The 28,000-nt window shown below is 39.4% G+C and overlaps 1 protein-coding gene across 11 annotated transcripts in view; it reads right to left on the bottom strand.

Moving 5' to 3' along the window:
• Positions 1 to 28,000, bottom strand: part of LOC139143659 (dual specificity calcium/calmodulin-dependent 3',5'-cyclic nucleotide phosphodiesterase 1A-like) — a 280,905-nt gene that overhangs the window by 167,886 nt on the left and 85,019 nt on the right. Inside the window, exon 1 of one of the 11 annotated variants that reach the window (XM_070714170.1) lies at positions 905 to 1,041. The exons of the other annotated variants lie outside the window; for them this stretch is intronic. The gene's annotated coding sequence lies outside the window, so the exon portion shown is untranslated. Of the gene's footprint in view, positions 1 to 904; positions 1,042 to 28,000 lie in introns of those variants that run through there. 11 annotated transcript variants of the gene reach the window in all.

Raw genomic sequence — 28,000 nt, 5'->3', positions numbered from 1 at the left:
TGTTCGTGATAAGTGGAACGGCGTTTCTGTTCTATCACTGGCCATGCTTGGTTTAGGCTTCAAATTTAAAATTCATTATTATCAGTCAATAAATATTGACACACACCCACTAACTCATTAAGCTAGCAAACGCTCTCGCAGAAATTTGTATGGCAAAAAGCTGTCATGTTCTTTTTGACCATACTAACATCATGATTAAGGTATAGATCTACAATGTAGATCCCTTCCCAGAGAAGAAAAACGGGACAAGCTTTCCTTGTGTCTCCTCTCTACTCAATCTTCAAATTAATTCAAATGGGGAAAATCCCTCAAAGCAATCATATCATGGAATCAAGTATGGGACGGAAGTAGTTTTACTTTTAGGTTACAATAACATTAAAGACAAACTATTCCAGTCTACTGAGGAAAAAGGCCGAGGGCTGGAGGGGCCTTAAAGAAGTCCATCCAAAATGGATAGAGGGAAGTCTAGCTAAGTCTCTATATTCCCTGTTATGGTATTATAATCTTCTGGATTTACACTACAACAACAGTACACACAGCTGTCAGTGACAGTACTGTTGGCAGATAGCTCTGCATGGCAGGGCTGTGTGTTACCGGCGTTATACGGCCTCCCACCACAACGCCGGTAACACACAGCCCTGCCATGCAGAGCTATGTTGGCAGAACGCACTAGACAGACAGTATAGCCTCGAGAGGGGTAGCTCTGCGTAGCAGGGCTTGTGTTACCGGCGTTATAGTACGGCCTACCACCACAGGCCGTACGCCGGTAACACACAGCCCTGCCATGCAGAGCTACTAGAGCCCAGAGGGGAAACACGGTTGAATATCATACTTTCTATGCTTTACATTTTATCGCAAAAAAAATGTTTTTTTTTTTCTGATGTGAATCCATGCAAATAGGTACCTCATTCTGTGGTTCTTGGTATCTCTTGCCGAAATCGTGCACTGTTGTCCGTCCGCGTCCGTCCAAGTTAAACACTTGCCACTATGTCGATGTCCGACACGGCCTCTACTGAGTGGTTCAGCCTTAGGCCAACCAACAAACAGCTACACTTCTCTCGGACAGTTCATGGTCTAAGGCTAGCCTGCGTACCATCCACCAGCCTAGCCGAACGGGCTGAAGGTCAACAATTATTGCAGCTACAAAATGTCTCAACTTGACGTGGCGATACTGGAGAAGTCTGACTCGGAGAAAATCAACCCCGGCGCCCCGGAAATGGAAGTTGCAGACGAACACCCATAATGCCATAATACTTCCGGTACCCATAAAGCCGCGCGATAAAGTTAAGTAGGTCAAAGTTTGTTTTACTCCGCCGAGCCGTACACGCATACCGTGCCGCCCGTCTCTTTTATTGAGACAGCGGGGCGACTAGGCACTAAAACCAATTCGTTCTGCTGGCTTAGCAATCCTACAATCTAAAAATTGTAATTACCACTTGGAAACGCTGATGTTACACATGGGACCCATGTAATCTGCCGGGATACGATTGCATCGCTACGGAGAAAGCCCAAAGTATGAGGGAGAGTGACCCGTGCCTGATGCTGTATGTCGCGACAGAGCTAATCTGGCTATTTGCTCAATCACGGTGTCATATCACATTTTCGTGCAAGCATGAAATGCAAATGCGATAACTTTGACCGCAATCCCTCTGCTGTGGAGGGACTGTGCTTAGAATGACACGATCATGCACCCAGTTAGCTGTGGGTCCATAGTTGCGGTGTTTTCGGACGGGATTTCTAAATTCTGCCTTTTACGTGCTAGGTTTTGACTTTTACGTTATTAACCCCACCACCACACCGGTTACGTTATTAACCCGTGTGGTGGTGGGGTTAACTACGTAAAACTCAAAACCAGGCTGAAACCCCGTCCGAAAACACCACACACAGCCACGGACCCACAGCTAGCACTCAGTAGACAGTGGTAAAATATGACTGTATGGATGTTGACTGTGCGAATATTATGAACACCCATGGTTATATCGGGCCATCTTTCAACTAGCTGACACAGGCTAGCTTAATTTGATCGATATGTTTCTGATATTATATGCCAACAATACCAATATTTGGAGAAAATGTTGTGCTATACGTATATATTGATAGTCGTTTCCTTCCGTATTTGTAAACTAAAGCAAAATGGTCAAAAGTTCCATCACTGAAGTATGCGTTTATAGTCTCCCCTTGACAACGTGGCTTTATGCGATACCATACCTGTAGAAGTGAGCCCTCTACGGTGTTGAGCGCTCCTGCTGTAAGTGTTGAACAGGCGAAACATGCCACTTTGGAAATAAATATAAAGTGGGAAAGATGACTCGCCGAAGAAATGTGATGCTTTTTATCCGTTTCTGAAGCCAAATCATAATTTTTTCGTTCGTTGGTTTGTTTTGACATCTACGCTTAATACTGCAACAGACGATACACTTTCATTGAGCAACTTGAAGAAACTTGGTTACTGTTGGCAAAAAGTATTTTAAGCTTAAGTAAGAAAGATCGGCAAATGTCAAAGGGACAAAAGCATGTATTGTTCACAATATTTTCATTATTTATTTTGAATTATGAAGCAGATACATTTTCATATTCGTCAAACTTGCCAACGTGCTCTGTACAGTGTGAAATGATATTATGCACATACATATTTTATATGAAAATCGAACTTTTCGACATAATTTGTGAAAGTTAACAAAAACTTCACAAAAAGAACAAAAATACTGGAAATAAATCAAGAGTGATAGCTGATGGAACTTAAATAGCGTGACTGACAGACTTGGGCATACTTTGTTTTTAACAGATTAGTCCACCAGAAATAGCCTTGCCTAGCTGTCTAGTCAATGGTCCCGTTACGTCACAAACGAGTGTTTTGGACAGCTTCGATTAAGTTTATTCTTTCTGAATCGGATTAACTGTGAACACGTGACTTTCGATATCCTCATCGTCCCATCACATCAATGTATGAATTCCGTTTAATCAAAAGAAACAATGGGAATGCCTGACTCATTTGCGCTCAACGCTCATCATGCAAACCGTCTGTTTTAAGGTCTGATGTTTTCATTATAAAAACATGTCCATAAAAGGTGTCTGTTTCACACTCTTATAGTCGCTGGAGAACTTTCTGTCATGTCAGTACACGTGTGGAACGAACAGCTCTGACGCAGTGCTTCACTTTTGAAAAAAGAAACTCCCAACTGGGAACGATTTTCTTCCTAAAATCAGTTAATTGCTTCTTAACTTCTCAGCCAGACAATCCCCATTTTTAGGTAAGGATATTTTAAAGTTTCATTAGTGTCAACCTTAAAGCTAACCCCAACACTATATGTCAACCCTCTTCAAGATTAGATTTGATGTGTTTCGTCTAAGAACCCCCCCCCCCACCCCAAATAAATTGATTTGAATTACTGAGAGTGAAGGGAGACTGTATCACACTCGCTTCAAACTTTAGCATGCAATCGTGTCTTTATGGCTGTCAGATATCCTTCCCGGCTCAGCTTGCTTGTTTGCTTCCCTACAACCGTTTCAACTGGATTTCGCGGGGATTTCCCCCAAGAACAGATGACCATCTCTTAAATGTGCCATTTCGGTCGCAAGAATGGAATGGGGCTTGTAAATTTGCAGGCATACGTACTTTACGAGTTTCCGATACACGGTGGCGACAGGAATGGTAAGTGATGTCAGGCAGATCACAGCATAGCAGCAGGCCGTCGCTCGGCGCCTTCACATTGGCAGGAGAACGGTACAAAGTAGGGTAGAATTTGTGGCGTATCTCTGCTCGGCGGAAACGTGCAATCAAAGCGCCGAGTGATTCCCACTTATAGCAAAAGAAATATCCGTAACCTTGTAGATGGATGACATTATGGAATGGATGATGGCGTTAACGATAATACAAATATACGCGAACAGCAACATGCGACGGGTATGCCTGGATGACATCGAGTTACTGTGACATATAGCCCTCTACATACATGGAGTATAAGAATATACAAATCAGAGAATTAAAGACTGTCCATATAAGTCGACAATCAGCAAGAAAGCAAGCCAAGCACTCCTTTCCTATCAAATGTGAAATTGCGATGCACGATAATCATTTTGCTTGATCACGATTCCGTTTCCCTCATGCAAAAAATATTTGAATTGTCTTCATCATCAGTGTACCAAAACGGGTCAGGTTGATTATATCCTCCCAGATCAATAGGTCAATTATTCGATGTTTCGTTGCGATGCCATGGCACTCAGCTGTACAAAAGTGATGCTTATTCAAGATGATGGTATGTCGCCCTCAATGGGGGACCTTTTGATAATTACTCTTCACCGGCACTTATCTCTGCATTTCAGCCGGGCAAACAACGCTCAAGGAGTCGAGCATGAATGTTGGCTGTCTGATTAGATAGCGTAGATGGAGGTTCGTAGTAACATCTAGAATCATCTAGTGGGGCAATCTGTGTCCCGTTTCTTATCAATCGTGTTTTTCTCAAGGCTCTGACATTTTCACTTGATTTTCCAAGTCACGTGACGTGTAGCCGCGTAGTTTTCTTATGAAAAATAAACTAGCTTCATAAAACAGAAGCTCAAACCCATCTATGATTCAAGTGTCCACCATAAACATGGCTAGCATAGCATTGTGTCGTCTTCTCTTTGATGTACAAGGTTCCCTCTATATCGACTCGTCGTTTACCTTGGATTCGTTCGCTCGCTTTCTTTGGCATATTATGCGACTCGAAGCTGAAAGACTTTAACAGTCGCATCCACTTTCTTTAAGAAAACTTTACACTGTTCTCTTTCAGATGATAAAATAAAAATCATAGGTGACTACGCAAAATTTGGCAGCGGAGAAAATTGCAAAAATTGAGGGCCTGAATATCTGAAAAGCCCTGATACCTATGACACTCGACCCTTTTCCCTATATATTTGTTGAATGTCTCAACCATACGTTCTTGGTCTACTCCGTGCATCATACCCGCAACCACTTAGGGGCATTATTATCACTGTCTATTGAATCCATGTCCGGGTTTAAGTTAATCCATGCAGAGTGCATGCTTTGACAAACCTAATACTGGGTATTTCGACACGCTGAAGGCTATGCGACGAGAAAAATTTCGCTGATATTCTGAACAAGAAATGTCAAAAGTTACGGCAGGTAGTAAGGTTTTAGAGAGACAATTGCTGCAACTTCTGTCAACATTTGTTTGTATTCTTGATCTATAAAACAGGCCAATTTTCTGATCCGTTGAGTATATGTTGAAATACAAATATTAATATTGTTAATTAAGACATCAAACTGTTTACCGTTGACAATCTGCTGTGTTTTGTAGGCAAAAGAAATCCGGTCAGGCTCAAAATTAAGTCGTCAACAACAACATTTAAAATTATTCAAGCGCTATCTGAGATGACCAGTTTATCATCGGAGATTTCGGCATGACTGTTGGCAGGGCGGTAGAACAAGAAACTCAACTTTAGAGTTGGAAAAGAAGCAATGAAAGACACACCAAAAGTTAGATCTGATGGAACGTTAAGTGAATTTCAAAGTTCATATGTACATATACACGGAATGGCGATTGTATAATTCGTGTACTGCATTCTAAGTCATCGAGTTTATTTGAGTTGAAAGTCACCGGGGACGAGGATGACCAGGAAATGGTGTAAATGATGAAATATAAATGTCGGTTCGGATGTCTACAATTGCAAGAAAAGCGCTAGTGTGTGAATAATGTTTATTCTACTAAATATTTCAAGACGACTTCTCGGTAAGATAATCTCAGATGAATACAATGAACACCGCATCACCTACGGATGGAGAATCTTTCAGTGAGTGAAAGTCGTAAGGGAAAAACAATCCAGAAAGGGAAAAATTCTCCTCGAACTTTTTGAGGTATATAATATGCAAAGTAATATTTCACGAATAACTTTTCGGTGAATTTTAATATGAAGCTTTCCTGAAAAAGCCCGACTTTTGCGGTCATGCTTATGTATATTTTAGATGTTAAGTTTTCTTTTATGTCTTCCGATCCAAAAATAATCCATTTCATTTAAAGACTCTGTACGAAAAGTGTAGAAGGACAATATTTCGTAGACAGGAATCTGCCCCCTAAAAGGACAATCACGGAAAGTATATCAATGTGACCAAAGAAAAAGGCTTTAGTGAGTAGCGAAGCAGTTTCTAAATCGATCCCTGTATCCGATGAATTTAGTCAATGTTTCCGATCTGCCAATTTGAAAAATCCTCCGTGAATTTGGACCTATATTAATCGCATGCAAAAAATTGCATTGGTTTCAGAAAAAAGCAGATATTTCTCAAATTAATGTTCAAAACGGCGTCCTGAACGAACTATCTCAGTCTGGCACATTTGCATTCCTCTGAATGTCCAAGCATTTTTCACTATAAACTGACCATTATGTAAATAAGTGTACCACGACAAGGAACTTGAAGTCCGCCGCTTTAAATCTTTTCTCGGTTTTCCGACAAAAGCGGGTAGTTTAGTGTAATTTTTATGATAAGTAATTGAAAATTTTGGTAAAAAATCGTTCCTTCCCGTACCCTCGTTCCCTATCAATATCTTCCCTGCATTTAATTAAGCCCGTTCATTGGGAAATTAGAAAGTTAACGTTCTTGCATACGTACAACTATCCTTTTCAAAGCAAACACACAACGAACATTTGAATCACAAAACTGCACTGATTTTCGCATCGTTGCAAGATAACGCCTCGATATATGCTACTTTGAATTTCATTTATTGTAAATAATGCGTATCGCGCGCGTAAAATACCATTAAAAAACTCACTTTTGGTAGGGCACAAAACAAGATGGTTGACATCAGAATTTACCGGTTGCTAACTACCGTATGTGTGACGGCAAGCACCACCAAGGGCGTCGTCCTGTGACGTAAGTAGGCTGGTCTGAGTGATATTGTGCTACCCTTTTTATATATCTTAATGTCTATACTTCCGTCTGCACTCGCTTAATGGTGTTGTTTCATCCAATGCGCGCTCGATGGAACACGTAATTTTGTCCACAAAAGCAAACACGTGAAGGCGAAGTACTTCTTACAAATTTTTGAACCGATTTAATGATCCATCGACATTAAAGTGCACGGTAATTGCCTGGTACATTATTACTCGACATCATACCATGCAAATAATAAAAGCTGCGTACGGCTAATAGAAATACACATCAAATTTTACATTACTCGAAAGATACACTTTATTGCACTCACTTTCCCCAACTGAATTGAGACACTCTACCTAAAAGAAAATTTCACATACTCTTGGGTTGGGAGTTCTCTGATTTGAAATTCAGACGTTATCAAAATATAATTTAGATCATTTCGGGCCATGTCCTGTTACGAAGTTCATTTACCCATTCCTACAAGACCATCTTGAAATCCTGTAACATAAAAGCATCGTACGCTTAGAGGTCGTTCACACCGATATTGTTTATTAAGAGAGGTCGTTCACACCGATATTAGTTATTAAAACAACAGGATGTTATTTAAAGTTTATTTTCGTACACACAAGGACACCACATGTTAAAGAACAATAATAGTACAAGGACGCCACATGTACGTCTTCACCAAAAAAAACCGTCTGGAGTTTGAATTGTATTGAAGGAACGATGATTGGATGAACTCTTTTATATATCTATCGCATGACTGATTATGAAGCCACGCCTTCGAAGTATTGGTCAAAACGACATGCTTCGACAATACGACGACCAAAACACACGACTGACGTTCCCTGCTCTCGCTTTCTCGATCCATGCCAACCCTGGGACACACCTAGACATGGAAGAAGTTGTACCTTGAAAGATGGAATCATTCTCAGTGATTCTACAAGACAGTCTAATACGAAATAAATACTGCTGAGAACGAACACACTAATTGTCTTCGTGGGTCACTACTTTGGATAAAATACCGAGGACCTCTGAGAAAACCTTAATAAAAGGGAGAAAAGTTCCTTCGCTAAACTCATCCGAATTTGAATGAGACTACGTGATCAAATTTGCGTTCGAGAAATTCCTGATTGCTCAGCAAAAGAAGAGTTGTTTTACATATGACGACTTTCAGGTACCGAAGTGCACTGTTGTTGTTGCTGCTGCTGCTGCTGCTGCTGCTGCTGCTGCTGTTGTTGCTGTTGTTGTTGTTGTTGTTGTTGTTGTTGTTGTTGTTTTTAGTGGTTGGGAACAGTCAGTCTGTTTTTAATCGTATAATTACAAGTTAAGTTTCATGTGCTGTATTGAATTGTAGTTATTGAATGCTGAAGAAAGAGTCAGTTTGTGAACAGTATACATTACATGCGTACAGGCTGAGTCAAGTTGAACACTGGGCACGGAGAAATAACCAAAAGTTAAAACTAATTAACCAACGTAAGTTGAGATTATCATATTTTTCACCATATTTTACATGCCAACGTACGAATATTCTATTCAAAAAATGCGTTAGACTAATAATCGACCATAATAGCGTTCGTTTGAACCGACGACTTTGCAGCATGACAATCTCTACGAGGTGCGCGCACATTGCTGCAGTGACAGCACGTGGATGCTTGCTGACGGTGTCTTACTTATTCAGCCCTGGTCATCCCTGTTCATTAAAGCATGCGTCCCCTTAAAGCGATATCGGCGTGTTGATTCGTCAAAGAAATCTAATTGGAAAGCATTGCAACTTCTCCTGGGGGCAAAATTGAAGAGTTTTGCTCTTGTAAACAAGATGGTTAAGTACAATTACACCACTTGGTGCTCAAAAAACTGTTAACTCTATTGAAGGGAGGGGTTGTGAGAAGAGAGGTTTAAATAGAAACTGGTTTATCTGTGGACGCGAAGGCCATGTCTTATTACGATGCTGCCGACTGCACGTATTACATGTAGTAGTTTTGACAGGATTTACTGGGCATGGTCTATTGTTCCTATTGGGTCTACTTAAATTTTCGCCCGAGGACGATAGACTTAAGGAGCGTTCAGTGGCATACACCGTTAAGGGCGAATTATTAAAATGCTTGTCACGCCAGATGCAATCTTCCAAAGCATTGCATGGTAATCCTTCCAGGAGCCTGGTTTTAAATTTAGACTTCCCACGAGAGATTTTGTGAAAAACTAGAAAATCGCAAGTTGAAATATGAGTTTATTTGAATTTGGGTACTTTAAATGACCACAAAATCTATGGGTATTATCATATTTACTTATCATAATCTTCAATGAACTACTTTCATAACGTGCCGAACGTAGAAAAGGTAATCACATCATGACATCATTTGCCAGTTCCGATTTTTTCAGTTCATATAACTCACCGAATATACGTCCCCAGAGGGGAAGCCTCTATATATATATCTTTCAATCATATCTTCCGATCACTCGCTCTGAATGTGTAACAACTAGCGACAAGTCTACGCACGTCCGCCAGAAGATAATCCGAAGAGAAAACGGTATCACCAATCGAGATAGAGATGGCATCAAGTTATAACCAAATCAGAGAAATCAAGGGGAGTGCATTTTTATTAGGCTTTGCAAATTTGAAAGCAAAATTTGTGGAGGCTAAAAGTGTGACTAATAAGATCGAGCGCACAGCAATTCAGTGACGAACACACAAGTTCATCGTGATAACTGAATGAAGTACAGTGATATCAACGAATTCCAGATTTCTACTGACTTAAACTACCAACTGATTTCTGATCTCCTCTGTCGTCGCAAAGAAATCCGTCAGTTTACAGATACACTGTAATTTAGCACTTCGATTGACAACAACGGAAAAGAGGCTTATCCGAAACGCATGCCTTTGTTTTGTTTTATGCCAATAATATTTTCCTATAGCGACAGAGCTTGTCCTCGGATACAGGACATTTGTACAGTCTCAGGCCAAAATCTCGCGTCTCACGTCTCTCTCGCGTCGCACTCTGTAGGCACTCCACAGAAATCTTATGGATATATGACAAGAGGAAACATGAGGCTATCAACATTATTTGGGATCGCAACTTTTCAAGTTTGCCCTTATCAGGAGTGCTTTCATAAACTAATCAGCAGAAACTTTCTGATTTTCCCACCTCAGTATTAAGCCACTCAATAATTGAACAGATACAAGTTTGTATTCTGAACACTTCGCTGGAGAATAAGTATCGTGTCTCTCTTAGACAGATAATCTCGGATGACGTCATCGACACGATAGGTTGTGACCTCTTCCCGGAACGACCAATAAATTTATATTGTGTATATAAGATGTCACAATATGTCAGAAGGTCACTAAACCCTTCTCGAACAAAAAAGTTTACATCGCTTCTTACTTATACTGTAATTCAAAATTTCTCTTTGTAATTTTTCTATATAGGCCTAATTCTATAGTTTTTTTTTCTTAATTTTGATATATTTTTCTGAATCAATCAAACCAAAATTAAATCAAATCGCACCGATTTGCTCTGCTTTGTGTTATAGGTATGATGTATATGACTTTGTCAACCATGAGGATGTTGGTGGTTGTGATTGCTTCGGTAAGTCAAGTATGACGTGCAACTCCAGTCACTCATCAACAGTATCGACTGTTCCTACTGTGACATGTTCAGTTGCAGGCTCTAGGAGAAAAGTTGATGTCAGACGATCAAAGACATCGTACAGCCTGTTCTCTGCACCGACTTGAATGTCTTGGGGACGAGCTGAGCGCCAAGTAGCGATGGAATGAGGAGAGGGAACAACAAATGTTTTTGAATTCCATTTGTGTATCTACAGGTACAGCTGCATATCCATCTGTACATAGCAGATGTTGTATGAAAGCACTGTGATTTTTACAGGATAACTGTGCATGTTTCCTTTGTAATCTTTGTGAACGATGGACGTTAACGATGACAAACTGACACGGTACACGCCCAGGTAGTTTATCCTTTTAATTTTTAAATATAATGAGGAGGCACAGGAAATTAACTATTTCTCTGAACTTAACACGTCAGAGAACCAAGGCTGGAGAGATAAACTATGGGGTGAACAGCTTGCAAACAGAGAATACATTGTAAGAATATAATTCGCTTGTTTTGAACCGAGGCGAAGTGACGGAGGCGTATATGGCGGGGAAACACCTGTGTTAGGTTATCACTACAAAGTGCCCCAACGCAGTTCGCGATAACTGTAACAGCCCGGAGGTAACGCACGAAAAGCAGCCGACGCGCCGACCGTAATTTGATTGGCTTTCTGAATGACATTGTGGCGACAAGCACACATCATTCGAAATGTTTATCAAATCGCCTGGAAAACAGTCCTGGCCAGTGAAGCATTGTCCCACTTTTTAACGATAGACAGCTTCTTAACATTGATAGCGATCGGCAATTATATCCTTGAAAGGCTGGTCAGAAAGGGTAAAAATATATTTTGCAGGACGGAAATTTCGGAAAAATTTTCTGTTAACGTATAATACCTGTTTTTCCCCCAAAATATATTCATGTCATTGCGAATACATGTATTACAAATGCTTATTATTGCTGGAAAAGTTAAATCTCTGACATCTAAATAATTAATGTCAAATTATCTTGGAACGTGAAAAACCGCATTTTCTCATTTTAATGCCCACCCCTCCGACATCAAACGGTGCCTCCCTTGACTATTATGAACTTCACTATTCCCTGGAACTAGTGACGCAATATTGCAATCATATACTGGTATTTCGATATTTCGACAAATTCGACACCTGACGAATGTGTGGAACGGGCATGTATTCGGTGCCAGCCCGGCACACATTTGCATATCAATATGTCATGTAAATGAGGCTACGAACGGGTGGCCATTTCTATAGAACGTGGGTGGATTGCCCGTTTCATCAATATATTTACAGAGAAAGTAACTAGCTCATGAGTTCAAGACGAGAACTATATCTTGATTGTTGTTCCCAATATGAGTGCAATATCAGCCGTTTTACGGCATTTGAAATTCAGATTACATTTCAGCCGCTTTACGGCATTTTGAAATTCAGATTACATTCCACCATTAAGCACAAGGGCATTACATAGCCAATCTAAATAGTATATGGGGCATAGCGGACAAGCAATAAAACAGCTATACAGTTTTGAGTTTCTTCAGCAAACGAGTTTCGCGAAACAACTTGATTTTTTAATGTTTTACATTACTTAAGTACAAACAGCGATTTTTTTTTCCTGGGAGCTTTCCTTTGAGATCGCGCCCTTTCGTTTTATTCACTGCATGCATCGCTACTGATATTGGTTTCTCAAGCATAAACGAGAAGAGTTAAATTAGGTTCGTGAAGTGGCACAGCCCATGAGCGAACAAGACAGTGCGTCAAACCTAGAAATGGTCAATGCCTTCGAAATAGGATAATGACTTTTAAATAAAATTGCTTTCTTCAAGAGCGTGCTTCGCAGCTCCAGCACCCTGCATTTATTTAAACGAGTTCAACTGATGTATATGCATTGCAAAATTATCCTATGCTTTTGCTCGTGTAAGAATGCCTCCTGGGATGCATATTTGGATCCTCAGTTTATCCGGGTTTATTTTGATACTTTTTTGCGAAAAATTCAGCTTTCACTGTCGTTGTTTCTTGTTTTTTATTTATTTATTTATTTTTGCACAGAGAATGGCTTCTATTTTGGAGTTAAAGATATACTGCCACCTGTTTCAATTTTGCCACATTTACCATGGAAAGAGAAAATCTAACCAATCACAGATTTTAAGCGGGTGGCCGCTTTTTAAACACAGCGCCCTCACATGGGCATTTTGAATGCCAAGGAACGCCTCTTTGACCATATATGGGCATATTTAGATTACAGGTGACTGTATAACTTTTAAATATTGATAAATAAATAATTTGCTTCTTTCACTTAAAAATGATACGGTGGCCCCCGAACGGAATTCATAAGAATTTCCTTCAGCAAAGTATGAGCGCGAAATTTTTTAAATTTGCGAGTCAGAGCCAAACCTAGGGAAGGTTATTGTTCTGTGCATTATCGAAAATGCAGAGGGTAGAAAATTAAAGCATGTACGCTTGGAAAGGTTTCAATAGACCTGCGATATGCGATTGTCGCTGATGAATGTTTGCCGACGCCTGACGTTGGAAACGAGAAAATGTCCCGCGCGGAATGGTCGGCTGTTAAAGGGATTATCCAGCACCCTTTTGTATATGTGCGTGATTCAATTTGATATTGCAAACACTGTAAAGTTGAGGCTAACAGGCACTTATCAAATTCCACGTTCAGCTCACGTTGACGTGTCGGCCGAGTCAAGCCTTCATTTGCTGCAAGATTGGCCATGGCGATACCAAATGAATCATTTCTTGCACGAGAGGGTGTCCCAGCGAGGCGAGGACTCATTAAGTCATTACCGAAGCAAGGGATGTGTCTCGTCGGAAAAACCCCATCAGGAGTTGATGATGTCCGTAAATTCAGTTCACTGAATAGACCTAACAAGTTATCTGTACTGAATGTCAAACACTCTGAATTTTACACGATTTGCCAAACACCCAGAAACACAGACAGATATAAAAGGTCACTGTAAACATGACATTATGGCCCCGCATGGCAAAATTCGCCACAAAGGAAACCCTTCATAATGCTTACTTTTTCTGAGTCAATATTACGACGCTAAACTCTTTTACAATTTCGTGTATTCCAGAGTGGATACCGAAGTATTTGTTACGCGCATAGAGCTTTTTAGTCAGTGCTACACACAATTTGGCAAACCCCTTAACGAAATTTATCAACTTTGAGACAAGCCACTTCGACACAGAATACGTCCCTGTAAGCTTAAGTGCCCCAACCTTGACAATCGTAGTGAAACTGAAGTTTTCATCTTGAGAAAATTGTAGTGTTAATGCTTTCAAATAGACTAAACTTTGCGAATTGTGACCATTTTGAATAAAAGCATCGCTAAACTTTATTTACCCCATGATAGTAAAAATGTCAAAGTGACCTCCAAATATTTATTTTTTGAATATGAGTTAAAAGATTCCCGGCGCAAAGTATGGCATAAAGTTGAAAACTTGCACAGTAGGTTTGAAAGTTTCCTCAATAGAGGTTGAGAACCAGTTTAAATCTTTCAGTTTCGGGGGGCGGGCTACCACTAGGTAGAACGCGCCTCGAGGACAGATTGTCGCATTCTCAAATTTCTACCAATTCTTTTCTGATCTACCACTTGTGGGGGCTCATTTTAAAGCTCTTGGAGAAATAAAGACTTTCACCTTAGTTTCACCTTAGTTTTCCGAAAATCTAAATTTTGATTTTTCCCCAATAGAGTTAACACAGGAATGGCGGCCATTTTGAATTTTAAATATCGCGAAATGTTAGGTGATTTGTTTCGCTAGTTCCAAACTTTGCATGGTGACCCCCGATTTTTTATTTTTGATTTGGTAAGAGAATGGTTGAAAGTTTCATTCAGGAAAGTTTGAGCGATAGTTTAAGTCTTTTACTTTCGAGGCGCATACCTTAACGTTCACAGTCTGTTCAGGCCCGAATTAGTATACTGGACAACCAATATATGCATCATTATAAAGCTTGCAATATTATCCTTTTTTGAAAAATGATATAACAGAAACAAGACCAACAATCAGCCACATTATTATGAACAAAGTATACAAACTAGAGGAATCAAAGAGTAAAAATGGCAAGTCAGCAAAACAGAATCACATAAATTGATTTAGACTGTTCCTTATTACTCTAATATATCAGATATCAGTTACCCAGGTGGCCAGGGCGCGTAGCATTTGCTGTACAATATCGCTCTAATTATATCTAAATTGTTGTTTATATATCATTGGCATACACCACGGCGCACCTTAATGCCTTGAAATGATGAATGGTGGAAAGATAATTTCCTCATCCGTGCTTTGCAGTCCCAGGAGAGGAAACGGATTCAATGCATCCGAATTGTGCATAAACTGTAATCACATTGATCCATTCTTTTGCGCTCAGAACAGAATGGGCGTTCATATCCGCGCATTGATGCACCAGTTGAATAGCAGTGTCACGTGGTTCCGCACAGCTCGTGAGCAATGCCTGGGTTTCTTTTCCATAAACCATCAACAAGTGAGTTGACTCATCTCTCAGTTTGACCCTTGACCCTCGTATCAATCCTTCGTTATTTATACATGTCGAGATTTTTTTGTCGGGGATAGCTTAAATAAAAGTATCCCCATACACCTACTGACACATTAATCGGTTCGCCTTTATTGAAATAGTCTAAATAATTTATCATAGGGGATTCGACGTTTTACCATTTGTTAGAGTACGTGATCGTGGAGGGGGGATGCCAGAGGAAAGGTGTACACATTTGAACAGTGTTTGAACCCCTTTTTTGCCTCATGCAAACTTTTGATCCCTGTTTTTAACACTAACACAACGTTTGATCCCAGATAAGCACTTTTTTGTCGTAACATTGTATGGGAAATTTGGAGTTTAGAGTAGAATTTGATGCAAGTATTCGGCCTAAAATGCAGACTCCCCCAGTCCCCGTTTAATGTACAGTAAAATTGTAGAGCTTGTCCTTCATAGTTTGAATTGCCCAGGGTACATGTGTCAAACACCCAATACGGAACTGGGTGTCCCCAGAGCGTGTGATTGAAGTTTGATGTTCACAATAACTGCAGTGAAAGATCAAAGCAGTGTTGCAACCTTGGATAAAATGAGCCCCATCGACATTTATCGCGGAGGATCATTCCGTATTTGTCTATTTCCGATTTCGAGCTCAATTCGTAAATTTAACAATTCATTGATGTTGATGTTCTGGCAAAAGTGCCATGCTTGGGGGGGGGGGTGAGAAATGTCCCTGTTGGTGTGAAAGCCTGCATTTGACATATTGAACGAGGTAGTCGTTTACTGCCAAACACTGATCTTTGTCTCAGACCTCATATTCCCACTCTGCGATACGTTCAAGTTCATTACAGAGCAGCTCATGAAACCATCGTGAGTCTAGATCTATTCTCGTTAAGGAAATAACTGGAGATGAATGAAAATCCCAGAACGATATTTTCTCAGGATTGTACACGCACTGACTTCAATTCCTCGGATGTTAGCTCCGTTAATAGCTTTTTTTAATGTTTGCCTCTTGCACGCTTTGTGAATGTTCATTATCAAGGTCAATGTGCCCTAAGACTGTCTTCAAAGGACATGATTTGGGCCATGTTGGCATCTAGTCGATATGTCATTTCCACCGCGTACGTACTACGATCTGCGGGGTCTATTCGAGCGCCCTCGCACAGGAATACCCGTATGGCCTGGTGAACTTTATGTCTGTGAAAATGTAGGTCTGGCATTTTTGGAATTCAACGTGCTATGGACATTACCATAACCTTTTACATTTTTAGCAAGTAACAATGTAACTCATTAATGTATTCAGCTCAGTTGTACTTTGAACATTCGATATTTTCGACGGATGCCGGTTGGAGGGACCATGGTCAGGTCTGCACGTTGTATCCGCACGGTTGACGAATGTGGTGGACACCCTGAACAAAACTTCGCCAGAGATTTTGATGCATTCTGTCACTAGGGTACTGTGAAACAATCAAAGTCAAGGTGAGAAGCGATGAAAAAGGTATTTAATCTAAATTACTGAACTTTCAATCAAATCCTCTGTGGCCTCCTGAAAAATATATAGACAGAGAAGGGATACAAATCGCTTGCTCTCACCACCTGTCATTATTTCTACAATTTATTTGTAACGTGAAACCGGTAAAACTCTATCAAGACGGATATTTCCCATACTATATGAACAGCCGTTTGATTTTACACGACGGAAGGGGCAGTGATACGACAACTTGACTGTGGTAACACGCCTCGAAGTTTGTCTACACATCACGTGGTCTGTCTAATGATGTGATATTGGACGCCCTTGGTATTGGAGATTCATTTGCTACGATAAATATGAGCAGCGAGGTACCGACAGCCTTAATTTAATGCAGCAACTGAAATACGGAACGTTCGCGGGCGCAGAATGGCACCTAGCGGCTCTTTTCGGTGCCTTTTGTGGATGTAAAGCTCCACTAGCTATTTTTCAAGTCGGGCAAAACAGAATTCTCCAAATAGAAAAGATAGTAACAATCATTTGTCGCCTGTACAGTGACGTGTTTGAGCAATTAGAGCGGAAAGTGTTCGTGATTTTGCCTAATTATTTTTGTAACAAACAAGACGTCGATTTTCCAAAACGGAACATTTTTATCGCCTGGTCATCTATTTTCTGTTGTTGATCATTCATTATTGCGACATTTTTTTATCTCAGTCTCTGGAGATCTGAGAGAATACATTGACTGAATTATCTGTCTCTATCACCAGGAGAACTACTTTGACTGTCATATAGCTTTGGTTATTGAAAATAAAGTAGCTCGAGGTGGGCGGGGAATTTGCTGAGAGAGAGAGAGAGAGAGAGAGAAGAGAGAGAGAGAGAGAGAGAGAGACAGACAGACAGACAGACAGACAGAGACAGAGAGACAGAATACCTTTTACTGTGATGCGAGCAGGATTTTTACCAGTCCTTTGAAATTCAAAACATCCCTACCCTCGATTGTAGGTTACCTTGTAGCTATATGCGTAAACAATCTGTATGATTGTCGCGATATGCAAATATTCGACTTTACTTCTCATCAATATCAGAGTCACTGATGGTATTGTCATCATTCGAGTGGTCTTAAGGTCTGTAAGCTTTATCCTGATTATTACCAGTGTGATTGGAAGATATGGTATGTCTTCCCAGGGCTGTCATTAGAGACCCAGTTTATTACTGAAATTACGGCTTGACTTACCTTGCGGAGAAAGTTACCCGTCGGATTGAAAATTAATGAAGTATCGGGTGAAATTTTACTGGATGCATAAAATCCACGTGCACGCACATCCATTTATTAGAGACGCATGGCACTTTGAATCACACCCTTGATATTTCGCATGTCAAATTTTCCGGTGAAATCTCTTGTCGCTAAGATTTAATGTCACTCTAGTTTTTTTTCGTCACTTTCACGTGACATCAAGTTTTTACAATTGCTTCAGGTGTCGATTCTGCTGGCATGTTAATGCCAAGTTCGATGTAAGTTGAAACCTGCCTGGCACTTGTCGTTAATTGGCAATCACCTTTACACACCTGGCTATGAGTCCTTTTAGAAAATAAACAGTGGCGAATATCTCGTAGATTAATTGTCGATGACCCGCCCTGAAAAGAACGGTAAATGTGGCATTTTCTGGAGAGAAATTTGATTCACGGCTTATAACGTTTACATGGAGAGACAACATTTGCATGTAGCCTGCGGCCAAACAAAGTGCGGTGTCGACTTGCCGACGTGCAATCTCATCTTATGCTTGGTAATGATTGCCTTATCGTGCGCTCGCTGATTAGTTTCACCCGACACGACACTCCTGCGAGTAATTTCGGAGAAAGTGACTGGATATTTGATAGGTGATGGGTATCTTTGTGTTTATCAAGTATTCGGAGTGCATCTTCAGACGATAACTTGATTTAAAAATAACGAAGTTTTCACAGATTCCGACGTGGCATGACTGTGTTCAGAAGCTGTTGATATCGAATGACGCAATATATGATTGGGATGGGTGTATTACATACGTCCATTACGCTTCGAAGAAAGTCTTTGAATAAATCCATCGTCATTACAAGCCGTTTACATCATACCACGGACCTGTATTTGCTTTATATCTATGCAATACTTAGAGACGATGAGAACAGTTTACATCCTCAGCGTCAGTAGTCAAAACATTTGCATTAGTTTCCTAAACATTGTCAAAAATATCATTTTAAGGATTTTGCATGAATATAGAACTGTACCGTGTACTCCAGTTTAAATCTTGAAAACATTGAAAAAATAAGGAAGCCTTACGGCATAAATGATCTCAGATGTCATCAAATACATTGTACAGAAAGTTTGATTACTTTCTACTATGATTTTAGATTGATAAACAAAGCGGATGCTGTGTGGGGAGGGGATTGCAGGATGCGCTCACTCTTTTCAAAACACCTGACATCACTTCTTGATTTAAGAAATCGTATAACTTTCTTTCGTGGACTTGACTATGTGTTTGTCTTGTGTCTGCAGACCTTGTTTGTCAGTTGCGTGTTGTATGTATTGTCTGACCCTCAAGACATCCAATCAGGATATTACAATTTAAAATCACGGATTGGTTTGACTGTTGATGTTGCGTATCTAATATGGCCGCCGTAGGCGAAAACAAAGTGCATTACGCTTACGTTTGGATAGGAATTTGCAGACAGGCGACATCATCACTGTAAAGTTAAGTGTTCAAGGATAGAACACCAATTAAACGCCTTTTTGTAACACTTTTTGAACGCGTCCAGACGTTCAGAAATTTAACACTACGTGTTCAACCAATGTTCAATTTTTTAACACACGTGTGCAGATTTTGAACACTTCGTGTTCATCAGACATTATATTGAACACCATGTGTTCCATATCTGAACATACGTTGCACATGAAATGCGTTCAAAAAATTGAACGCATTTACGCGTTCAAAGGGGTGTAACACTTTTTGAACGCATGGACGCCGTTCAACGATAAGTGTGTTAAAGGTTAGAACACATGATATGCACTTGTTGAACACCTTTAATTTTGCGCGTTCATGGGGTGTTCAAGCCTGGAAATAACAAAACAGACCACTTATATTCAGTAAAATTATTTTATTTAAAAATACACAAAAATTCCTTTAGTAAAATACAATTATTAAGTGTCAATTGGGCACATAAACACCGTTGGTGTTTTACTCTGAAAAACTTTACAAAGTGGCCATATGGCCACTTTGTAAAGTTTGTCAGAGGAAAACACCAACGCTAATAAACACCTTCCTATCAAAACATAAACAAAAGAAAATCCCCATAAACACTGTAGATCGTTTTCAAACAATATGAACAAAGTAGTGACAAAACAGGTTTTACTTATTGTGGATTACGTTATATGTTCATACTTGCAAAAACGTACGAAAACATCTGTTTGAAAAAGCTAAAAATTTGGCTTACTTGAATATATCACATTTTGATAATTCCTTATGTCTTAAAAATGTCTGAAATGTCTTTAATGTCTCAAAAATACAATTTTGTGTATTTCATCATAACTTGTAGATATATGATTAGGAAAATCCCCGGAAACCTGTACTCCAAATATTAAATGAATCGTACCGGCCGTTTTGAAGAAAACGCTTGGGATGTAAACATTTGAGGATGATGCCACACATTAACCTATGATATAAGGTCTACGTCCTTAACAGCAAAGCTAAAATCAGTAACAAACCGAGAACAAAAGACGTCTTGATCTAAAATATAAAATAATCAAAGATTTGGTAGCAGGCTATGATCAACTAAATGTTACTGGCATAAGCCTTCAAAGACGTGACGTCTCCTTCATCAGATGCAAAGGTGCAATGAAGATTTGAAGCAGAAAGCGACAGAAAATTCAGAGTGGAAATTTCAGAAAATTCCGAAATTTAGAGTGTACATTTTTCACTGTGAATTTTCTGGGGCTTTCTGCTTTAATTCTTCATTACACCATTGCATCTGATAAGGGCGACTACAAGTATTTGAAAGCTTATTCTCCAGTAACATTTAGTTAATCATAGCGTTCTGGACATAGCTCAGATAAATTCAGAACAAAAATACAGAAACTTATCAATTCAGTTACTAACCCTCGAAAGTTCAAATCTACACCAGAGATGAACTGAGGTTCTCAAGCTTGTTTCCAGACAGCTATCTGTACACTCATATTCTTCAATTTCTGTACCAATGGCTTCTGTAATAACTCTTCGATTTCACGTTCATCCAACTTTTCACATCCTGAAAATAATTCAACAATAGATAATATGGCGCCATGAGACTTCAAATGAAAGACAATTTGGCCTTATTAGGTTAAGGAATAGGGGTGACTTTTGTATACAGTGCCTCTTTTCGTCAATGTTACAAAATATTGGCTTCTTCGTGTCATCAACTGATGAAAAGTAAAAGCAAAGCCAACTCTCATACGCTAAAACAATATTCTTCGATGTTAAACTAAAGTTTTAAATTTACATGCGATTGTGGTTACTAAAAGACATGTGTTAGCTGTGATTACGCAGCGGTAATGTGGCATATCGATCGCGCTCGGGTCAAGGGTCATCGCTCCAGTGATGGCCCTTGACCCGAGTGCGATCGATACCCCATGGCCCAAAACAGTGCTGCGTATTCACAGCTAGTGTATGGTCCACCAGCCACTGAAAGAAATAAAGTTTTTTTCACGTAGTTAAGCTTTTTCAAAGTACAATACAATTAATTTAGAAGGATAATAATACAGATGCTTCAAAATCCAATACCTTTAAATATTTTGGAGAGAAAACTTACCCTTTCTGGTCTTGCTTTCGCACTATCACGACTTCAGCGTGCGCTTACAAGAAAGATGTCGCAACTTCCGTTTTGATGCATCATGGGATAAGAAAAGGCACCAAACTTGAACACCAAGTGTTAAGAAGTAGAACGCCTCTTGCACGCCGATGTTAAAATTAAAACGTTCATGGTGGTTTTTTGATTTTGTTTTCAAACTTTCAAAATTTCAACCAGTAATAAACGTGTAAAATTATTTTTTATACTTCCTTTTTTAGAAAAAACATGCTTTCAGCAATTGTAGACCGGAAATATTTTCCACTTATTGTGAAATTCGTTACACCGAAATCTGTTTACGTATTCCGGACAGCGAGGCAGTAGTAAAGTTAATATAGCCATTGTAAAGTAAAAAACACAAAAGATTGTTAATTGTTTCACAGTATTGTAAAATTTCTGTGATGCTGAGTTTTTGAACACTTGAAGGAGATAGTTGTTAACACTACGTGTTCAGGTTTAGAACATCATTGTTAATAATATGAACACTAGTGTTAACAATATGAACACTAACCGTTCAAATTTGAACACCGACATGTACATTTTGAACGCGTAAAGACGCGTCTAGCGTCCGCTATTTTTACAGTGATACTTGACCGGTTTTGTATTCAGCAAAAGGACAAATGAGGAAATTCTCGGCTCTAAAAGTTGTTGCGTTTCCATGCATGTCGGTGTGTGTTTTTTTCCCAAACATAGCGTCTGAATTCTGAAATGAGGCGTAAATGGCAAAGGTTTACACTGTTGAAGAGCCTCGTGAGGATAGCTGTGTTGAACGCAGTCCCACTCACAAAAACTGGCGAATTGAATGTCGTGAAATTGTGATGCCCGAGACAAGACAGGACAGTGTGGTTGTACACAACAATGAAAACATCCAAGAAGCTACGCTCTCAATATCGCTATGATGTGTTTTCGTGAATAGCACCTACAGGTTATATCATGGAGAAATTTTTTTCTACATTCTACCGATATTTACAACCTTTTATTTTTGTCGTCTGTCCACTGACATAAGAGAAAGCGTCCAGTCAGTAAGTTTATGAACCTTGCATACGATGTGTAATAATGAAATATTTATCAAGATGCCGTCAAAATGAATGTCACCAGATTTTACAAACACTAGCCGACAATACCTCATACACATTGATACAGCTACGGCCATTGACGTCACAACAAATTGCCCGTATGAGAGAAGACGATCTAAGTGTAGCTTACGGTTGTCTCTGACAATGCAGGGATAGTATAGAGGTAGATGATGGCCCTATGTGTCTTAGGGTAGTGGCTCAAAAATTGAATTGCTAATTTTTTTGCTCATATAATTTGCTCTAGGGATCTATGAGCTTTACTAATTCTTCATCAAGCATAAGAATCTAAGGTTACTTTGCCAGTTTTAGCTTGAAGGAGCAATCATCTAAAATTAGCCTGTTCGCCCGACACGAAAAATCCAATTTTCGACTTTCACAAACAAGAGACGATGGATATTAAAATCTCCCCGCACTATTCAAAATGAGGCTAGACAAGTTGTACACTGGCAGAAAATTGTGAAATTTTAGGGGTCCTAAGTCTGCACTCCTTAACTAGAAAGTTCATGTTTGCCCGAGAACAGACGCAAAGCGGCAAACAAACGAACGCATTCCGCTCCTTTGAAAAGTGGCCAGGAGCTACCACTTGGACATACTTTATTAGCTGAAGCATGAACAATTTAGAAATTTGTGAATTCTTTCACACAACACTGGATGCAAAACTGACTTCTCTGGCAGCCACAGGCCTCCGAATCGATTTCTTATTTTTCGCCTCACTGGATGGACGATATTGCTTGATCCTTGTCTAATCAATCAGAATAAATCCGGTCGTAAATGGCGCCATCAACATGTCGTATATAAAGTCATGAACAAACAACGATACAGAAGATATGACAAAGCGCATGTCAGACATGACAATATCTTCTCTAAAAAAAGTTTCTTCTCTATAGCGGTTATATTTCTGAAGGTTAGGCATTAAGCGCCAGAAGCTAAAACTTTCTTTGATTTTTTTTGTATGTCAACTTCAGTTTCGTGTTTTACTCCGGAAAACATTCTGAGATACACGGTATTTAGATTGTCAACTCAGTTAACGTATAGACTGCATTTGCTATTATTGACATTTGAATTCTGGTATGGACTACAATCCACGTGTAAGCTATATAATAACCGTGCATTTTACTCATACACTCGCTGTGTTGACTACCTTAGAAGTCCACAGGGTGTTGCAACATGCTTAGAGGAGTAGAAGAAAATCTTGTCGTTGACATACAAAACAAAAGTAGTGAAAAAGTCATCAAAAGTTACCGCTACTGACTATATAAAATGCACAGAGATGACAAAAAATTGACACCTTTCATAATTATATTAAATCGCTTATGATAATGCAACGTTTTCGGTACATTTTGTTGCAGGGGACACTGTATGCTTTTCCAACTTCATTTATCCAGTGGATTGAGTGATATATACTCGAGTGGGGATAGGAAATACACTAGGCAGCAATAAAGTAATCATAAATTGCAATAAGTGATATATCACGATGCGGTCAAAGGTCGTAGCTACAAACGCAACTCGTCTCCATCCTCCGTTTCAGATACTAGTATATACATGTATGAGTGACATGGACGATTCAATTGCAATATTGTTCTAATAGTTCCCTTCCAAAACTACACAAGGCACTTTGAACGCGGCAACACTGCACCCTTAAGAATATTTCGGATGAACAAAATACTCGAATACAATAAACCATATGTCATAATTGCCACGCAGAAAGATCAAGACAGACAGACAAACAGACATATACACAGACAGACTGACAGACAGGTAAAAATGGACAGACAAACACTGACAGAAAGACAGATAACTACTAATTATAGAGACAGGCAGATTAGCGGCTTGCTAGGTAGCTAGCTAGCTAGCTAGATAGATAGATAGATAGCTAGATAGATAGATAGATATTAAATTGAACGCGAGTATTCTTGCCGGGACTGATGTGGTGTATGTCCTTTACGGTTAACGTGATTGTGAATTGCCATCACGTGTGGAATCAATGCCCTTGGGAATTTTTACTTGTATATTACGGTACAAAGCCCGCTACACTGGGACTTTTCAGAACAACTTGAGACGGTCAGATTCAACCGCAGGCAGGAGGATTTTAAAAGCTTAACTTATGATGACTGGATAAATGGCAAACATAGTCGACATAAATGGATCCTTGAATGAAATTCCAGAGAGGGTATAGATGTGAGAGTACGGTCTCGTGTAGCCACGGTTACATTAGGTCTGCGAAAACCGTCACATCGGTTGAATACAGGAATGAGGCTGGAGCATTCTGTGGCCCCGTGTTTGGATTTTCAAACACATACAAATGATAAGGTTATAAAATAAATAGGTTTCATTAGGGGAATTTTCTCGACTGTTCTGGCCAAGGAGAGCTTTTGACGGCTGAAATTTGTTTCGCTCCCGTCACGATTTTCAGCGACAGTGCACAATATACCAATATTTTTGTAAAGATGGAAGTAATGCCGGGAGCCAAGCTCAGCCATGGTGGAAGATACGTACAGAACACCTACTAGTCTGGATCTAAATAGTCAGGCTTGAAAAAAAGAAAAAATCTGGTATTGATTTTCTAAGTGATGAGGATATAACATGATCAGAGTACGGAACGAGATAGCTCAATTTACGAGGGGAATGACGTAAATCTCTATTTCTAAACATTAGAGAAAATCCATAACCTAGATGTTCCCCGAGATTGAGCATTATCTGAGGTAGGATATTAGGAAATGCTCATACAAATAGAATTGTTGATACCTAGTATTATTTAAAGCATCATTTATCTTTGCAATGACGTTACACTTCTTTGATTTTTCCTGGACAGTTGCCAGCTTACCAAAAGGAAACGGCGAGAGCCTAGCAGAATACACAGCTACTGCTGGAAGTATAATCACAGTTCAGAGTTTTCAACTTATAAATAGTTTTGTGCTGTACTTTAAACAACTCAAGGTTTAATTGTTGAATTTCCAGCGGTGTTCGCGCGGAGAAAGGAGACGGTTTATACTGAATATGAATGGCAGCTCGTTCAGTTTTCAATCTTCAATAACATATATGTAGGTGCCAAGATAAAATTAGGATTTTTCTTAAAAGGCTGCTGAAAGTTCTTTTATGAAATCAAGTCCAATAAGTTTTATGGTAATTGACGTTTGTCCCGTTAATAGAGTGAAACAGAGTGGCCAAAGTCGTAGACTTTCTTCCAACAAATTGGATTACAAACGTCTCAATTAGGCGTTTCTTGATCTCAGTGGAGAAGTTTAGTCAGTAATTTGATAAATAAGGCAATAATATGTGATACGGAATGATGACAGTTCAACAAAAAACAAAATGATATCCAATAATGTAATTTGTACATTATTGCATTATTTTCTGCGAAGTAGTACTTTTGAATTAATTTCATTTCATTTGTCAATGTACACTGGGAGAAAATTGTGTAGTGCGTCATTCTGTATAAAGAAACAGTAAGATGATTTCGTCAATGTGACTTTGCCATAAATTTGGAGGGTGGGAACATTTGGTGAACAGCCTACAGACTTCAGAAAGCCGCATAAAGAGGATATGTTGTTCAATCAAAGTGGCGGTGCTTTTGAAGGTACTGTGTTGAATAATTGAAAAGTGCTTCTTCGGGGTATTGTATTGGTTTTTTTTTCAATCTCTTAGATTATTATTGTCACTCATGTTAGAAAACAACACTTCAAGCCCTACTACCCCCATATATCAAATGGTACGGTCCTCACCACTACATTGCGTGTAATATCACGGTACATTAACTCGTGACCATTGATCATGTATTCCATATGAAGACTCACTTTGAAAGTTTGCAAAATTTTGCCCACAGGCAATTCTTTTGACAACGCTTTATTTTTGAGGGAAAATGAAAGTAATTGTTTTTGATGCTGAAATAGCCACTAAGTGATCAATAGAAGGTAAACTGGGCTATTGAACGAATGCCTCTACCGAAAAACAAAAGCGTCTTCCCTAACACCAGATTCATCGGAAGCACGGCATCTCTCGGAATTTAATCAATAAGTCACTGAATTGTCATATACCATTTCTGAGATTTTTGTCCGCGCTAAAATGACCATTTCTCACGTATAACATGTAATAAGCGAGACGTTCATGAGGAGAAAACAGAGATTGTGAAGTGAAAGTGTAAAGAGAATTACAGTGTATCATTTCAGCATGGGGAAAGGCTTGCCAAACAAATATATTTACGGATGAGAAACGATCGACGGTGCCTGAGGAAAAGTTTCATAAAACTACAAGGTGTCGATTACATTACTATGAAAGACCAATGAAATCACTGTGTTGGAGTTAATCACAAGCACAAACAAACAAACAAAATAATTAATTGACGTAATTTGTTGACTACGAGAGAGACACTGTTAAATTCACATCATTCAAGACATATTAACCCTTTGCACCCTGACCCCCTGGTGACCGATGACATCATGCGGACATTTCTGTCCGAGCCGGGTTCAAACAACCATGTTAGATCCGCAGTCAGACATGTGTACATACGCCTGAGAAGCATATGTACACAAGTCTATGGGGCGCATAGACGCAGAGCGGAATAGACCACAGGTGACTGTGGTTAAATCCCTAGCTTCGCAGCCGACGGACCTCCTGTCGGCTTACAGTTATCGTAAAGCCAACTGTGAATCAATTACGCATGATGCTGCAAGAATATATATACAGCCAGTGCATTTGAACAACTGAAACGGGGTCAGTTGAAGTATGAGATGGGAACCTCAACTCTTCCCGAGGGTATAAAACTACCCCAAGCGAAACTGAAGTTTCATTATGATTGCGTGGAAAAAGCGGATACTATATTTTCTTTCTTGTCTCCCATAGGAAAACCATTCTTGCTATTTTGCGTTATGCTTGTAAATCGCTGTATCGTATTCAACGGTTCAATGGGCAAAGGGCCCTATTTCTATCGAGCTATTAGCTGGCGATGAATAGTTTCGCCTCTGCTATCATTCATTTACAGTACAGTAACCATGGAAACAAATCTCTCTGCGGCGAAAGAGTTTAGTATCCATTTTCTTACAATCCCATCTACTGGCAAAATGACCATATCTGTGTGAAATTTGCAAGCGAAACTGATCAAATGACTTTTACTTTGTCACTCTATGACATTAATATCGCTTTGTGCGCGTTTGATAGTGCGGGTCATGAAGTTGTCGAACGCCGTTTTAAGATATTTGCCTATTGGTGTGGTAACATAAACGCAGAGTGTTCAGTTTCAAAGGTACGCGACGATTTGTGTCCGTTGGAGAGTGTTTTCAAAATGAATTGACATTATCCTGGTTTCAAACAGAGAAACGAAATTTACATTGTGAAGGCACTTTGGAAAAACAGTAACATTTCATGGCTAACCACACGTTTAGATTCTGTTCATCGATGAAATCTGTACCTGTCATCAGTAAAATTGAACATCGACATTTCTACACATTACAAGCGGCACTGGTCTTTCTGTTTTTATTGGGAAAATCTTTGTCATTCATAGTATCCTGATTCGACAAAAGAAGAAAGACAAAAAAAACCCAAATAACACGAGACCATGCTAACAAAAATTATCCGTTTTGTAGCCGTACAATTATTCCGATCTGACAGTATCTATTTA

Source organism: Ptychodera flava, chromosome 11 (genome assembly GCF_041260155.1).
Source record: "Ptychodera flava strain L36383 chromosome 11, AS_Pfla_20210202, whole genome shotgun sequence".
Classification (NCBI taxonomy): Eukaryota; Metazoa; Hemichordata; class Enteropneusta; family Ptychoderidae; genus Ptychodera; species Ptychodera flava.
Note: the sequence above shows the minus strand (reverse complement) of the source record. Positions and strands in the feature narration are given on the sequence as shown.